This window comes from Heterocephalus glaber, unplaced genomic scaffold (genome assembly GCF_053883595.1).
Source record: "Heterocephalus glaber isolate CG9 unplaced genomic scaffold, H.glaber_assembly_v1.0 deba00001690, whole genome shotgun sequence".
Lineage (NCBI taxonomy): Eukaryota > Metazoa > Chordata > Mammalia > Rodentia > Bathyergidae > Heterocephalus > Heterocephalus glaber.
Genome location: NW_028258415.1, coordinates 2,772,771 through 2,789,270, shown reverse-complemented (window position 1 = coordinate 2,789,270; position 16,500 = coordinate 2,772,771). Strand labels below are relative to the sequence as shown.

At 35.1% G+C, this 16,500-nt stretch overlaps 1 pseudogene; it reads left to right on the top strand.

Moving 5' to 3' along the window:
• The first annotated feature begins 15,565 nt into the window (after nucleotides 1-15,565).
• On the top strand, nucleotides 15,566-15,792 carry LOC110346768 (U6 snRNA-associated Sm-like protein LSm6 pseudogene; annotated as a pseudogene).
• The last annotated feature ends 708 nt before the right edge of the window (nucleotides 15,793-16,500 follow it).

Sequence of the window (16,500 nt, the reverse complement as noted above, 5' to 3'; positions counted from 1 at the left end):
AGTTCTTTGAGGTATCTTCATACTGACTTCCACAATGATTGCACCAGGCTGCACTCCCACCAGCAATGGAGAAAGGTTCCTTTCTCCCCACAACCCAGCCAGCATTTGTTATTTGTTGATTTCTTGATAGCAGGCATTCTTTCTGGGGTGAGGTGAAATCTCAGTGTTGTTTTCATTTGCATCTCTTGAATGACCAGTGATGTTGAACATTTTTTCATGTATTTGTTTGCTGTTTGTAATTCCTTGTCTGAGGAATATCTATTCATTTCACATGCCCATTTTTGAATTGAGTCTTTGAATTTGAGAGGTCTGATTTTTTTCAATTCTTTATATATTCTAGATAGTAGTTCTTTGTCTGAGGTACAGCTGCTAAAATTTTTTTCCCGTATTTTAGGTTGTCTGTTAGCTTTGTTGGTGGTTTCTTTTGCAGTGCAGAAGCTTTTTAATAAGATGAGATCGCAGTTGTTGATTCTTTCTGCTAGTTCCCGTGCTACTGAGGTTTTGTTCATGAAGTCATTTCCTATTCCTATGTCTTCAATAGTTCTACCTAACTTATCTTCCAGAAAGTTTAGTGTTTCTGTCTTAATATTTATATCTTTAATCCACTTCGATCTGAGTTTAGTGCATGGTGATAGGTATGGGTCTAGTTTCAATCTTTGGCAGGTTGAAATCCAGTTTTGCCAACACCATTTATTAAATAGGTTATCTTTCCTCCAATGATGGTGATTGGCTCCTTTGTCAAAGATGAGGTGGCTGAGCATGTCTGGAGTTGTTTCTGCATCTTCTAGTCTATTCCACTGATCCTCAGGTCTGTTCCTTTGCCAGTACCATGCTGATTTTATCACAGTAGCTTTGTAGTATAGTTTCAAGTTGGAGATTGTGATACCCCCAGCCATGTCTTTGTTGCTTAGAATTGCTTTAGCTATTCTAGGTATTTTATGGTTCCAAATGAATTTTTGGATTGTTTTCTTTAGTTCTGTAAAGTATATTGTTGGAATTTCAATTGACATTGCATTAAATCTATATAGTAGTTTTGGAAGTATGGCCATTTTCACTATATTGGTTCTTCCTACCCAGGAAAAAGGGATGTCTTTCCATTTTCTTGTATCTTCTTCGATCTCTTCTTTCAGAGTGCTATAGTTTTCAGTGTAGAGGTCTTTTGCTTCCTTTGTTAGATTGATTCCTAGATATTTCATTTTTTTGGATGCTATTGTAAAAGGAATTGTTTCCCTAATTTCTCTCTCAGTGAGTCTGTTATTTGTGTACAAGAAGGTTATTGTTTTTTGAGTGTTGACCTTGTATCCAGCTACTCTACTGAATCTGTCAACTAAGTCTAAAAGTCTTTTGGCAGAGTTTTTTGGGTCTTCTATGTAAAGTATCATATCACCAGCAAATAATGACAGTTTAACTTCTTCTTTTCCTATCTTTATTCCTTTTATTTCTTTCTCTTTTCTAATTGCTGTGGCTAATGTTTCCAGAACTATATTGAACAGGAGTGTTGATGGTGGGCATCCTTGTCTTGTTCCTGATTTTAGCATGAAAGTTTTAAGTTTTTAACCATTTAGTATGATGTTGGGTGTTGGTTTTTCATAGATAGTCTTAATTAGGTTGAGATAAAGACCTTCTATTCCAATTTTCTATAGGGTTTTTTATCATGAATGGGTGCTGGATTTTGTTGAATGCATATTCTGCCTCTATTGACACAGTCATATGGTTTTTGTCCTTGACTCTGTTAATATAGTGTATTGCATTTATTGATTTACAAATGTTGAACCATCCTTGCATCCCTGGGATAAATCTGACTTGGTCAGGGTGTATGATCTTCTTGATGACTCTCTGTATTCTGTTTCCCAGTATCTTGTTGAGGATTTTTGCATCTATGTTCATTAGGGAGATTGGCTTGTAGGTCTCCTTTTGGGTTGGGTCTTTCCCTGGTTTTGTAATCAAAGTAACACTTGCTTCCAGGAATGAATTTCGAAGTATTGCTTCCTTTTCAATTTCCATGATGAGTTTAAAGAGTAATGGCATTAGTTCTTCTTTAAATGTCTTGTAAAATTCAGCAGTGAAGCCATCCAGACCTGGGCTTTTCTTTGTTGGTAAATATTTTATTACATTTTCGATTTCACTCATTGTAATTGGGGTGTTTAGAATTTCTATATCTTCTTCATTTAACCTGGGCAATTCATATGTGTCTAGGAAGCTGCCCATTTCTTCTGTGTTTTCCATTTTATTGGAGTAGAGGTTTTCAAAGTAGGTATTGATGATCCTCTGGATTTCTGTTGGATCTGTTGTGACTTCACCTTTTTCATTTTTTTTTTTTTTTTTTTTTGGTACTGGGCATCTAACTCGGCACCTTGCGCTTGCAAGGCAGGCACTGGAACCACTGAGCTAAATCCCCGGCCCAAACTTTTTCATTCTTAATTGCATGTATATGTGCCTTTTCTTTCCTTTTTTTGATAAGGTTGGCTAAAGGTTTATCGATTTTATTTATTCTTTCAAAAAACCAACTCTTTGATTCATTGATTTTTTTGTATTGTTCTCTTAGTCTCCATTGCATTAATTTCTGCCCTAATCTTTATAATTTCCTCTCTTGTATGAGCTTTGGATTCATTATGCTCTTCTTTTTCTAGGAGCTTGAGGGTCTGCATTAGGTTATTTATCTGAGTTTTCTCTGTTTTTCCTAATATGGGCATTCACTGCTATGAATTTCCTGCGTAGAACTGCTTTCATTGTGTCCCATAGATTCCTGTATGTTGTACTGGCATTTTTATTTACTTGTAGAAACTGTTTAATTTCTTCTTTAATTACTTCTGTGACCCATTGATTGTTCAAGAGGGTGTTATTCAGTTTCTATGTTTTTGTTGGTGTTTTGCAGTTTCTTATGTTATTGATCTCCAATTTTATTGCACTATAGTCTGATAATATACAGGGGGTAACTTCTATTCTTTTACTTATACTTAAATATGTCCTATGAGCTAGCATGTGGTCTATTCTGGAGAATGACCCATGTGCAGCCTAAAAGAATATGTATTCCGACTTTGTGGGGTGGAATGCTCTGTAAACATCTGTCAAGTCCATTTGTTCAATAGCTTGGTTCAGTTCTAGAATTTCCTTATTAACTTTTTGTGGAGATGATCTGTCTATTTGTGATAGTGGGGTATTGAGGTCTCCCACTACAATTGTGTTAGTGTTTATTTTGTTTTTCATGTCCATTAATATTTATTTTGTATAGTTGGGGGCATTCATATTTGGTGCATATATATTTAGGATTGTCATCTCTTTCTCTTGGATTGTTCCTTTCACAAGGGTGTAGTGACCATCTTTGTCTCTCTTAATTAGTTTTGGTTTGAAATCTACTTTGTCTGCAAATAAGATTGCTACCCCTGCTTTCTTCTGGGTTCCTGTGTTGTGGAGAACTGTTTTCCATCCTTTTACTTTCAGTCTATGAATTTCTTTTTGAGTTAGGTGTGTTTCTTGTATACAGCATATTGTTGCATTTTCCTTTTTAATCCATTCTACCAGTCTATTTCTTTTGATGGGTGAATTGAGGCCATTAACATTGAGAGTTATAATTGATAGATATTGATTTATCCTTGTCATTATTTTTTACTTTTGTTGGCTTTTTTATTTCTTATTTTTTCACCCTTTCCCTTTAGTGTCTTACCTTGCCTGGTGGCTTCCCTCTGTTGGGCCTCATGAAATTGTGACCTTCATTGCTTTTTTCTAGGATATTGTTTAGAGTTGCTTGTAGTGCTGGTTTGGTGTTCCTGAAATTTCTCAGGTGTTCTTTGTCATGGTAGTATCTACTTCCCCCATCAATTCTGAAAGATAGTTTTGCAGGATACAGCAGTCTAGGTTGGAAGTTATTTTCTTTTAGGCTTGAAATACTTCACTTCAGGCTCTCTTTGATTTGAGGGTTTGTGTTGAGAAGTCTGCTGTGATTCTGATGGGCTTTCCTTTGTAAGTGATTTGTTTCTTTTCTCTAACTGCTTGTAGGATTTTGTTTTTCTGTTTGGTTTTTGGGATCTTGACTATTATAGGTCTAGATGTAGTTTTTTTTTGGTCATGGCTAGTTGGAGTTCTATATGCCTCACTTATCTGTATGTCCAATTCTCTACCTCTATCTGGGAAGTTTTCCACTATTACTTTTGTGAACAGTTTTTTTAATGTCAGTTGTGCTTTCTCCTGTTTTCTCATGGACTCCTATCAGTCTTATGTTATTCTTCTTTGCATCGTATAGCAGTTGTTGGATTGATTTCTCATGGTCCCTTACTATTTTTAAGAAATCTCTATTTTCATGGTCTCTAACTATGATCCTGTCTTCTAAATCTGATATTCTATCTTCAGATTCCCTTAATCTGCTGTGGATACTTTCAATGGAATTTTTGATCTCCTGAATATCTGTTTGAATCTGTTTCATGGGTTCCATTTTTTTTTTATGTTGGGAGATCATGGCTTCCATTTCTTTCTTATGCTGGGTATTCATGGCTTCCAGCATGTTTTTGAGCTCATCCAGTTTTTTTATCTGTTTCTGTTCTAGATCCTCTAATCATGTCTTTCACTCTGCTCACCATCTCTGCAGATATCTGGGAGATTATTTCTGCTTTGAATTTTTCTAGAGCATCATTCATCAGTTTTGTTTCTTCCTGTGCTATCAGTTCAGGGTATCCAGGTGGTTGGTTATGGGACTTTCCCATCTCATTTTCCCCAGGATTTACCCTTGGTGGGGTGGACATCTGAGTTTGTGCCTTGCTTAAATGTCTTCTCATTTTTGTTTTTGGCACTGTCCTTGGTTTAACTCCTGGGTTGATAGTTTGAAATTGCTTATTGTAGGTATCTTTGTTGTTTTTTATTAGAACCATTATGGAATGATTGCTTCTCAGAGGTGTCTTCCAGATATAGCTGGTCTTTTTTGTTTGTTTGTTTTTATAGCTGGTCTTTTAAGTTTTGAGTCTCTAATGACTCTAAGGCTAACTCATTTTCCTTATACTATGAAGGTTCATTGACTAGATCAATACCAACACTTCAGCCCCAGTGATAAAATCAGCAACACCATTGCATCAAGTGCATCTTAGAAAATGACATTTTGTGGTAGTTATTAATCTATCACCTTTAGCTGTGTGAATTAAATCAAAATCGAGGACCAACCCAACATATAGTGAATAAACTCTTCAATATAACAACTTTACCCTTTGGGATGGGGAGTTAGAAGGGGTTAGTGTGGGAGGGATAAATGGAAAGAAGGATAGGGGAAGATTAGCAGTGTGGTCAGAGGACACAGGTGAGAAGGAAAAAAAGAATAATAGGAAAATAAAGAAGAACTCCGAATGAGGACCAAAACAGGGACAAAAAGGGAAGATGAACAATGTGGGAGAGCAAGAGAGTGAGTGTAAGAGAGAGAGAAAGGAAAGAGAAAAGAAAGAAGAAAAGAAAAAAGGAGAGAAAAACAAGTATTTGCAAAGAGTAGGGGAAAAATTAAAGATAAGAGGAGCAAAAGAAAAGAAAAGAAGAGAAAAGAAAAGAGAAAAAAACCAAAGTAATAAAACTAATTTTGGGAATAAAAAATAACCATGAAGATGAAGGGCCTCTTTCAGGGCATGTCTCTGCTGTCACAATAAACAACATGGGTTGCAGTGTGCAGGTATAAGTCAATGAGTCTCAGCAAGCTAGTTGCAGACCCATGAGATTCAGGCAGATTTTTGGCTGCAAGTCCCAAGTTGAGCTCCCTGTCCTCCTGTAGGGTTGAACTCTGCAGAGTATTGCAGGTTCCAGCTGCCCTTCCCCTGAAGACAGTCCTGGTCCTGATGGGAGGTGAAGATGATTCCAACTTACCCAGCACAGTGGTCTGGTGGTCCAGTGTCCTATGCGTCTTTGTAGTGCGGAACCGAGTGGCTATACAGAGGAGCGGGGGTGGGGGGTGTCCAGTGGATTGCTGCCAGGGCGGGTGCTGATTCGACGTAGACTCGGGGCGTTGCTATGGTGTCCGCAGACCTGCCTGTCTGCAGCGGGCTGATTCTGAGCGTTCCGCGCGACTCCACATCTATCATTTTTAAATTGCAGCTTAATCATGACTGTTTCATATATATGTGAACATTGTTACATATAGATAATTTTAAATCAACCACTTTAAATACTGATGTTAAACAAATAATGCATTTATGTGTAGTACTGTATATTATCTTTCATATCACATTTGTGCTACACTTGTTAGTTTATTATATCATTTACAAATTTTATTAGAAATTTTTGTTTTATTTATATTGATGCTAGAGATCAAAGTGAGCATGACACATTTTTGTGTAATGTATCTTCTTGTCCACTACTCTGACACATCCTTCCATTAATTTCCACCTTCTTAAACATTTCTGTATAAAACTTTATTACCTTCATCAAGGTCATACATACATTCTTTGATATAGTCCTTGATAGTCTCTATGTTTATGGTTAGCAAAAATTGTATTATTTTAAATCATGATATTTAACTCCATGTCACTGGTCTATCAATGAATGCTAAAGACCTAGTTTGAAAACAAGAGATATTCTTATAGCATTCATATGTTTCTCATCATTCAATTAAAGAGAATATGTCAAAGATTTTATTTGATTACAAATGCTGTTGCAGAGTGGTTCATTTCCTGCATTAATTGTTAAGAATCTACACTCCAAAAAAGTCCAGTGCAGTGTGAATAAAGACTATTTCTTTATCTATAATCATAAAAAGATGCTTCTGAAATAAGGTCAGATGATTGCAAGTGAATCATTCATTCCAAATTTGGTCAAGATGGGTAGATGTAACGACTAAGATAATAAATGTTTACATCTTGATTAACATCACTTTCAAAATCAAATTTTAAAATTTTACAGTGAGTTGTAGCTTTAAAAGTAACTTCACCTTACCAGGGATTTTGCTCAGTGAAACCACCACCTGCCTTGCAAGTGCAAGGTCCTGAGTTTGATCCTCCTGGTAGCAAAAAAAAAAAAAGTAACTTCACTTTGAAGGAAAGCAGTATATATTTTTTTCCACTGGAGAGACAAGGTCAGGGAGAGATTCTGCCCTGTACTTGACATTGTTTTTTCAATCACAATATTGAATTGCAACAGCTCAGTGACAACAGCCATATAAACACAGAATTACACATTCAATAAGGACTTCAAATGCAGAATGCTTGTTTAGACTTATAGCTTTAGCTTTCTCAGGGTTAATAACTATGTAGTTTATCAAATAGATATATTCTATTTGAAGAAGATTAGAAGGGAAAAACAAATAGCACCATCTACCAATGTCTCTGGTTTTATTCTCTAATTCAGGATTACCTTAATTTAAATAAATATGACTGACATCTCAGGCAGCAGAAACTTTACTTCATATCATTAATTCCTATTGACCATTGTGCAAGAGGGTAAATTCTTTCTGTCTAAAAAACTATCTCAAACACTAAGCCAACTCTCAGTCTGATTGCCAGAGGCAGTTAATATTTCACTTGTATATAGAAAACAAATAATAATGAAACCCCGGGCCAAGGGCAATATGAGGTTAAAAATAAAATATTCTAAGTATTATTGGCAAATATCTTAGATGAGTGATTTCTACATACTTAACACAATGACAGGAGAAGAGATGGGTTTTATGATACACCTCTGTATGGAAGCTTTAACAGAGATTCAAAGAAGCTCAGAGTTGCATGCTACTAAGTGGAAGTAAAATGATCAGAATGCAAAAAGTAAAGGCTGTAATGTCTACTATTATGCTAAGAGTATAGCTTCACACTCTGAGGGAGGCTGTAATGCTTACCACTATGCTAAGAATATAACTTCATACTCTTGGACCAATGGGCTCCAAGGAAGTCCCTCTGAAGAGATGAGGACTGCAACTCGGATTGGGCAAGTTCTCAACTCTTATCAGTGAAAATAATTTCAACACATGGCACTGAAAGGCACAAGCAGATTTATTAGCCAGAGTTAATAGGTTTCTGAGAGTGAGATATGCTGTGATCTGAGGTTGAGATGTGCATTAGTCAGAGTTCTTATCACAGAGACTGAATACCTGACATTCACCACTTACAGGAGAAGTTTAATTTGCATCACAGTTTTGAGGAATTCAGTCTCTGGTTGATTGAATCCAAAACAGGAATGTTACTGAAGGATGGAATTTGGCAAAGCTTCTCAGTTCATGGCAGGCTGGACCAGAAGCAGAGGAACAGCCTCAGAGAGGAATAGGGGAGAGGCTATATACGGTACCAAAGGCCATGCTTCCATGACACACCCAGACATCCACAGGAGGCAGGAGCATTCTTTACTAATCTACTAAGCATTTCTTAATCCAACAAAGTGGACATATCAAGATTACAGTCACAGGGTATATATGTGGTCTTGGTGTATCCTTAAAATGAATGTCTAAGATGCTTGCTCCTAGACTCATTTATCACATACCTAAGGTCAGGATGCCCATTACTAGGTTAAAGCCAAAACTATCAACTTGGTTACAGTACAAAAAACTTTTTAAGTTGTGTTTGAAATATAGAGATATGCTGCTCATTTGACAGTAGTATTGCTTTCAAAAAATTAAAGTCTTTGAAATAAATTTTATGGACATATAGCATCTTAGGAATGTAATAGAGGTGAGCCTGGAAGAAAATCAGTCTTAGGAAGTAAAATCATGCATCACCCTGTGTAACTTTAACTATGTTTTACAGGTGCAGTTTTCTTAAAGCTACATTTTTCTCATCTCAATTCTACCTATCATTATTTCAATTCTACCTCAATACCAAATATATATATATATATATATATATATATTTAACATTTGCTTATGTTTTAAGAATTATCTTTAATTTACTCTAAACATGGCCCATTTAGTTTGCTGTTAGTTAATTTTAAATTATTTTTTTAATTGGGAAAGTTTATACAGTATAAAAATTTAATATGTATTTGTAGTGAATCATAATCAAAGTGGAGGAATTAAAATTTCTATCTACTTAAAAATTTTAATTTTTTATTAAAATGCAACAATTGTACATATTTCTAGAATACAGGGCAATATTTCAATAGATGTATATTATATGAACAAATAGAATCAATTTAATCAATGTTTTTATTTCTTTACCATTACTTTGTGTTGATAGTGGTTTTGACAGGTTTTTCTATTTTATTTTCAGTATAGAAATTATTTATTTTATTTATTTTTTGGTACTGGGAATTGAACTCAGGACCTGGTACTTTCAAGGCAGGTGGTGGGTAAATCCCTGGTCCAGAAATTATTAACTCAGAATAAAAAGTAAAACTCAGATCCCATGAAAGGATGCTGGTATTGGTTGCCAGTAATAAAAGGCTAAAAAGATCTGAATAATGGAAGGTCAAGACAAAATATTTGGAAAGAGATGCAGAAATGCTGAAGTGGTATACTTGCTTAAAATTTATTTTATCAAAGAATAAGCAATGATAACTGAGATAAAATAGGCTATAATATAAACAGACTGCTTTAGAAAATAGAAGAATACATTTTCCCTAGTTTGTATGGTCTCCTACAACAAGAATATCATAAACAAGGTGATTTATATACAACAGTAACTCATTTTTCATAGATCTGGAGGCTTGGAAGTCCAAGATCAAGAGGCTGGCAGGATTGGTGTATGCTTAGGACTTGCTTCCTTTCCTACAAATAGATATATTCTGTTTTGTTTTGGTTTGTTTTTTTTGGTACTGGGGATCAAACTCGGGACCTTATGCTTGCAAGGCAGGCACCAGAACAACTAAGCAAAATTCCCAGCCCCAGATAGCTATATTATTACTGATTCCACATTTGATAGAAAAGGCACGGGAGCTGTATTAGTCACTTTCCTTACTTTTGAGACATAATACATAACACACAACTTAAAAAATGAGAGTTTTCTTTGGGCTACTAGTTTTTAAAATTTCAATCAATAGTCTTTGGGCTCCAAGGTAAAAAAGGCATGATGGAAAGATATGGAGTGGAGGAAAGCTCTTCACTTCATGGAAGCCAGGAGGCAGAGAGAGAATAAAGGGGGCAGGGAGGAAGATATACCCTTCCATGTCATGTCTCTAGTGCCCCACCTCTTCTGAACAGACCCCACCTAATAACAGCACAATTAGACACTAAGATCATCAATGGATGAATCCAACAATGAGTGCAGTGCCCCCATGACCCAATCACTTTTCAAACATATGAGGCTTTGGGGGATATCCCAGATCTAAACTATAATATTCTTCCCTGACCTCCAAAAGATTCATGTCCATCTTTAAGAGGCACCAAAGTTGTAACTATTCCAACATTGCTGAAAAGTCCAAGTCCAAAGTCCAAGTATTCTCTGAGACTCAAGGTAAACTTAGCCTTGAGCCCTATAAAAATAAAAAAGAAAGTTAAATAAAGAAACATACAATGGTGCAAAGTAAATATTCACATTCCATGAGAGAGGAATGGAATGATAGAAAGGAATGGGACTGAAGTAAGACAAAAACACAACAGGGCAAATATGAAGTTCTATATCTCCATGCCCAGCACCTGGGGTTAGTTGTTTTCTGTCTGTTGGGTCAAATCTGATCACTGCCTGTTGGCTTTCTTCAGATGTTTCATTGTCCTAGTTTCTAAAAATATCTGGTGTCTCCACTGCACTTTTGATGTCACTTTCACAGCTTCACATACTGCCCTCTCAGAGACACACTTCTTGATCTCACAGGTCTTCTTCTGGAATCTGAGGGTTAATATCTCTTGACTCCACAGGTCTTATGTTTTACATGCCCACAAAATGGCCTCCATGTGGGTCAAATCAAGATTTGCCACTAGCTGGATCAATGAACAGGTCCCCTTGGATCATGGCTTCAGTGGCCCATGTATGCCTGGAAGGCCAAACCTGGGAAATGATTTGAGGGCACTTCAGGGATATGTGAGATCCTGCCATTCACAGGCTCAAGGTTGGAACATTAAAATAATTTTCACTGAGAAGAAAGCCCCATGACACTTAGCAACAGAAGAGTCACTTAGGAAATTGATTTCCTAGGTTTGTTTCTCCTGATGTACTGAATAAAGGTTTGGCAAGCTCAGGGCTTTAATCTTTACTGACCTGAGCAGCACTGATCAGGCACAAAGCTCAGATTCTTCTCCAACTCTCATTTTTTCTATCTTTTCTATTTAATAAACTAGTTTGCCTTGTGCTGTCATGGCTCACAGGAGACTAGGATTTACTGTAGGCATTCTAGTAACATCCCCTTTCCCTGTTCCCTACAGAGTATGGCTCTTTAACATGTGTACAAGGTACCCTGAAAGATATGTTCAGCCACAGATGATTTTACATGAACTTTTATATATAACCAAGGAAAAGAGATGGTCAGAAATCAATTTACCAAATATATCCATAGGGGCCATTATGTAGACAGGTTACAGTAAAGTGCAGAAAATAATTCTGTAAGTTTTAGACATTATCTGAATGAATTCTTAGCTTTAGTGTTGATATCAGCTACATGTCTGCTATGTTTATCAATATGTTCCAAGTGTCTTACCTAATAATTACTAGGATACTATAATTGAAAATAAAGGGCTATTAAAGGAACTAAAATAGCCCAAGACAATTTTGGCTTTTAACCCCCCAACATTTCATTTCTCTGCAGTCATGACATTGTACTCATCCAAGGTCAAATGGCCTGCAGGATATTTAACATAGGTACAACCACTTAAAAAATATTGTTCAGGGCTGGGATTTAGCTCAGTGGTTCTACCTCCTGCCCCACAAGCACAAGGACCTGAGTTTGATCCCAGTACAAAAAAAAAAAAAAAAAAAAAATTGTTCCACAATTCCTTTTAACAGTGTTGATATTGATTTATCTTTTATATAAAAAGAAATTCAGGCCTGGGAATTTAGCTCAGTGGTTCCAGCATCTGCTTCGCAAGCACAAGGTCCCAAGTTCGATCCCCGGTACGAAAAAAAAAAAAAAAAAAAAAAACCTAAAAAATAAATTCAGACACTTACAAAAATAATCTTGCATAAGGGCTATCTAATAGTGTCAAATAAAAATTCCTAATTCCAGATTCTGAACATACGGCTTGGTGAATGTATATTAGGTAGACACAATTTTTACTCTCCAACTGTCCACACAACAAATGTCAAGCATACAACAATAGAAAAATCAAGTCCAAGTCATTTGGAATCTCAAAAAACTGGATTTGATGCTTCCATCTTCAGAAATAAATGGCACTAGCAGCTAGTTTTTTTCAGAAAGCTCATTTGATTAGGGACACAAATTTATTGTTTTTATTACCATGGATACTTAGAGTAGTTGAACTTTCTATTTTAAAATGAAGCAATAACATTCAAGTATAATTGCTATACTCAGAGCAAATGACAATGACTTTTGTATACCTCAGAAAAATTATAACCAAGGTACTCGAAATCCTGTGATTAAATGATTCTTCTGAATTTGAATTTTTTACATATTAAACTTGCATTCTTTCTTTCCTTACACAGCTTAGATATTATTAATTTGTATTTATATTCTACTAGAGCCATGTTTTTCTCAATTTAGCCTTAAATATAATCATGGTGAATAAAATTAATAGACATTTCATATCAGAAAAATTTGGGAAAAATACGTCCCTCCACATTTTCCCAAGGGTATGTTCATCTGTCACTTAACTATATCTTTATTCACCTCTATCATACATACAATGTAAATGCTCCATCATCAAAACTGAGTAGTAAAACCTTCTTAAATTAAAAGTATTTATATCTCTTAAGCTTAATTTATTTTAGTTAAAAGACTGTCTTAGTCACAATTATATCCTAAAATCAATGCAGTTCCAAATATATAATATGCTATAATGTACCAGGCAGTTGAAAAATGAAACAAAATAAAAAATGTAAAAACAACTTAGGATTTATCAAGTGGAACTCAATAAATACATTTCATGTATATATGTATTTTTAAATTACATGATGAAACACAGAATAGATATAGAGATCAAAATATTACCTATAATGTTGAGAGAGATATGGTGAATGATATAACTTTATTAGAGGCCAACTAAGTCAGCTCTTTGAATCTCAGCCTAAGAACCTAATCTCAGACAGCAGTAGAACTGAAGCTAATGACTCCACATGTTGGATGGAGAGTGTCTATTTTTAAATATTAAGTGGGTTTTTTTACCCATAGAAAAAGAAAAAGCCAGAGATAAGCTATGTATGCCACTATTATTCCAGCCAAATTTTCTCATCAAGTCAGTCACTTCATTTATCTAGGGACAGAGTGAGCCAAGAGGAACAATATATGAGTGTGTTTAGGGGTTTAGGGACTGTTTTACTTCATGGAAACAAAGGGTAGAATTTATTAAAAGTGAACAAATGAAAGAAGGAAAAACACACATGAAGAGATTATTCAGGGTTAATTACCCAATGTGTATCTGAAACATTAATTTAAGAATCAGAATACAGGGAACATCTTTTGTGACACAACTTTTTTTGACTTTGTAATATTACTAAAGCAGAATTTTGTTTTTCTTCTTCATGAATAGTTACCCAGTTTTAAAATTTTATCTTTTTTTGAAACAAGGTCTCATCATATAGCCCAGGCTGGCCTCAAACTCGCAATCCTCCTATTTCAGACTCCTGAGTGCTGTGATTACATACTGTCCATTGAGTTTGAATAACATATAAGAGAAACAATGTAACATCTTCAGTTCATGTCTTTAAATTTTGTCATCTGGTTTCAATAGAAATTACTGAATTTAAGTTCATCTGCAGTGACATAAGTCAGAATTCTAGTGCCCATGGTGATCATATGCCCTACTTATTTAAAATAAAACTAATCATTATACAGAATCCAACTGATGACTAGAGACTTTAGAAAACTGTAAATAAACAAATCAAAGAAATTAGGAATATATATTAGTATATGAGGAAGAGGATAATGTTGTCTTCAGTAATAAAAGTATTTCTGAATAAGCGTAACCTAGCACAATTGTAGATCAATATTGGTTTTTTTTAGTCCTCATGTAGATTTTCATTGGTAGATTCATTGGTAATTTTTTATATGGTTTCTGTATATTGACTCTTTTAATCATTTCAAAATCTCTGTTAAACACTATTGTTTTCTCAGGCAGCTGGGTTTTAGAAAATACTCTAATCACTATAATAGATTCTCAAGAGAAACAACAACCACAAATACCTGGAAGAAGAGAGAAAGTGTGACAATTATATATTTTTGTGACTATGTATCATTTGCAACCCTGAAGGAAATTGCCAGTGTGTTCCCAATTAGATAAATTGCATAAGGCAAAAAGCTACTATATTCTTCCGGAAATAATTCTGAAACTCACAAATTCACACATTATTCACAAATCATTTTGTGGAGATGAACACTCAGTCTCTAAAAGAACAGAATGGGGAATATGGATAAATTCCAATTTAAAATATTTTAAAAATAAGATTTTTAATTTTACAAGATGTTTAAACAATAATTTTTGTTTTAGAACTTCCAGAACTACCATTATTTCTAATGCAGATGTTACTTCACATTTTAAACTAAAGGTAAATGTAGCCCAAAGGCCAAAATCTAGAGAAAATTTATAATACAGTAACTATAAAATTTTAATTAATTCAGACCCCATTTATTATTTAATCCAAATTTTAAATTAGCTCTGAATAAAAACTACCACCACAAGAACAGGGTTTTATCCATCTGTTTGGAGCTGAGTGATGACCTCCCTCCCTACTAAATTCATGTGGTAAGCTCCCTAAACCCACTACCTCAGAATGCAACTATATGTGGATGGTTTCAAAGAGATGCTTAAGTTAAATTGAGGCTGTATAAATATTGTAGTTTCATGTGAGTAGCATTCTTATATGAAGAGAAACTTTGGAGATACAAATAGATACCAGAGATCTGCATACATAGAGGAAAAGGCCATGTGAAAACACAGAGAGAAGGTAGCCACTGCAATACAAAGGGGAGAGACCTCAGGAAGTCCAAACTTCCCAACCCTTCATCTTGGAATATTAGTAGCTCTCCAGGACTCTAATATAATTTCCATTGTTTAAGCATCTGACTGTGGGATTTTGTTATGGTTGCCATAGGAAACTCATACACCACCCAGCTTCATGTTAAGTATTTTAGCACAAACTGTGGTACAATTAAGCATCCTCCTCCTCCTCTTCCAATTTCTCTATTATTATCTTGGGAGGTAACTATGTCCACCATGAAACACAGGGAAATATACAGTGAGTGATGACCAGGTACTCAGATGCAGGGTGTTTCATTTCCAGCTAGGAAAACCAGTTTAAGTAGGGGCAAAGTCTATAAAGGATTAAAAATAAAAGGACATGTGGAAAAGTAGCCTTTATACTACAGTTTTATGAAAACTTTTAGCTATTTCTCACTCTCAAAATATTACTAAAGGCAAAAAGGCAGGCCTTGCGTTGTGTCTGGCTTGAGGGCTCTAGATCCTGACAAAGAGATAAGGAAGCTGGGACCGTGAGAGGTGATATGATGAGTTAAGCAGATAATTAAAAAGCAGATCTGGGATTAGAACTCAGTTTCCCTGCTTCTCAAGGTTGTTAAAATGAGTCTGCAGAAGAAAACTGGATTTTAAAGTAAATGATTATTCAGTCAGTTGTGGTAAAATCAAATTTTGGACTGGATTATTGAGGATTGCTTGGATGGCTACATGAATATAGCTTTGGAGCAGACAGAGAACATGTGTTTTGTGTAGCTGAAGAACAAGTATAGGGATGCATTTATCTAGGAAACAAAGTGTGGTATAAAGGTATGCAAAAGAGAAAGATGTGAAGACACCAAGGAAGTAATTCTATTGATAGTTGGATATATATACATATATATGTATATATATATATTTTTTCCCCCATTTTAGGTATAAAATACAGTTACATTCAGCATTAGGATCTTAAACCTTTACATGTTGTATCTTGGTTATTATTTTTTCCCCTTCCCCTGCCCTCCCTTCACCCCCTCCACCCTTCCCTATTTGCAAAGATTTTTGTTTCCACTTTTTTCCTTTTCTCATAGTTTTTCTTTTCCCTTCTTTCCTTTCCCCTACCCCTCCCACTTCCCCTGCTCCTTTAGACCTTTACTTCCTATTACACAATATCAATTATAAATTTTTAAAATTAAAATATCAAGACCTAGGAGACGTTACTACAGATTTTACAGAATTTAAAAGGATATAGAAAGCATATTTCAAAAATCTGTTTTGAAATAAATTTGACAACTTCTAAGAAGTACCTTGGAAGATGAATTAATGAAACTAACTCTGGAGGAAATATAAAATTTGAATAACACCTACTGAAGAAAGTATGTTCCTAGCTTGAAAACCTACCTATATGACAACAACAGGCTCATGTACACTTTAACTGATAAATTATATCAAACATTTAAAGCAGAAAAAAGAAGGAACACTTCTCCCCTATTTTAGGAAATCAACATAGCACTAATCCTAAAACTGGATAAAGATAATAGAAGAAAAAAGTATGAACATAG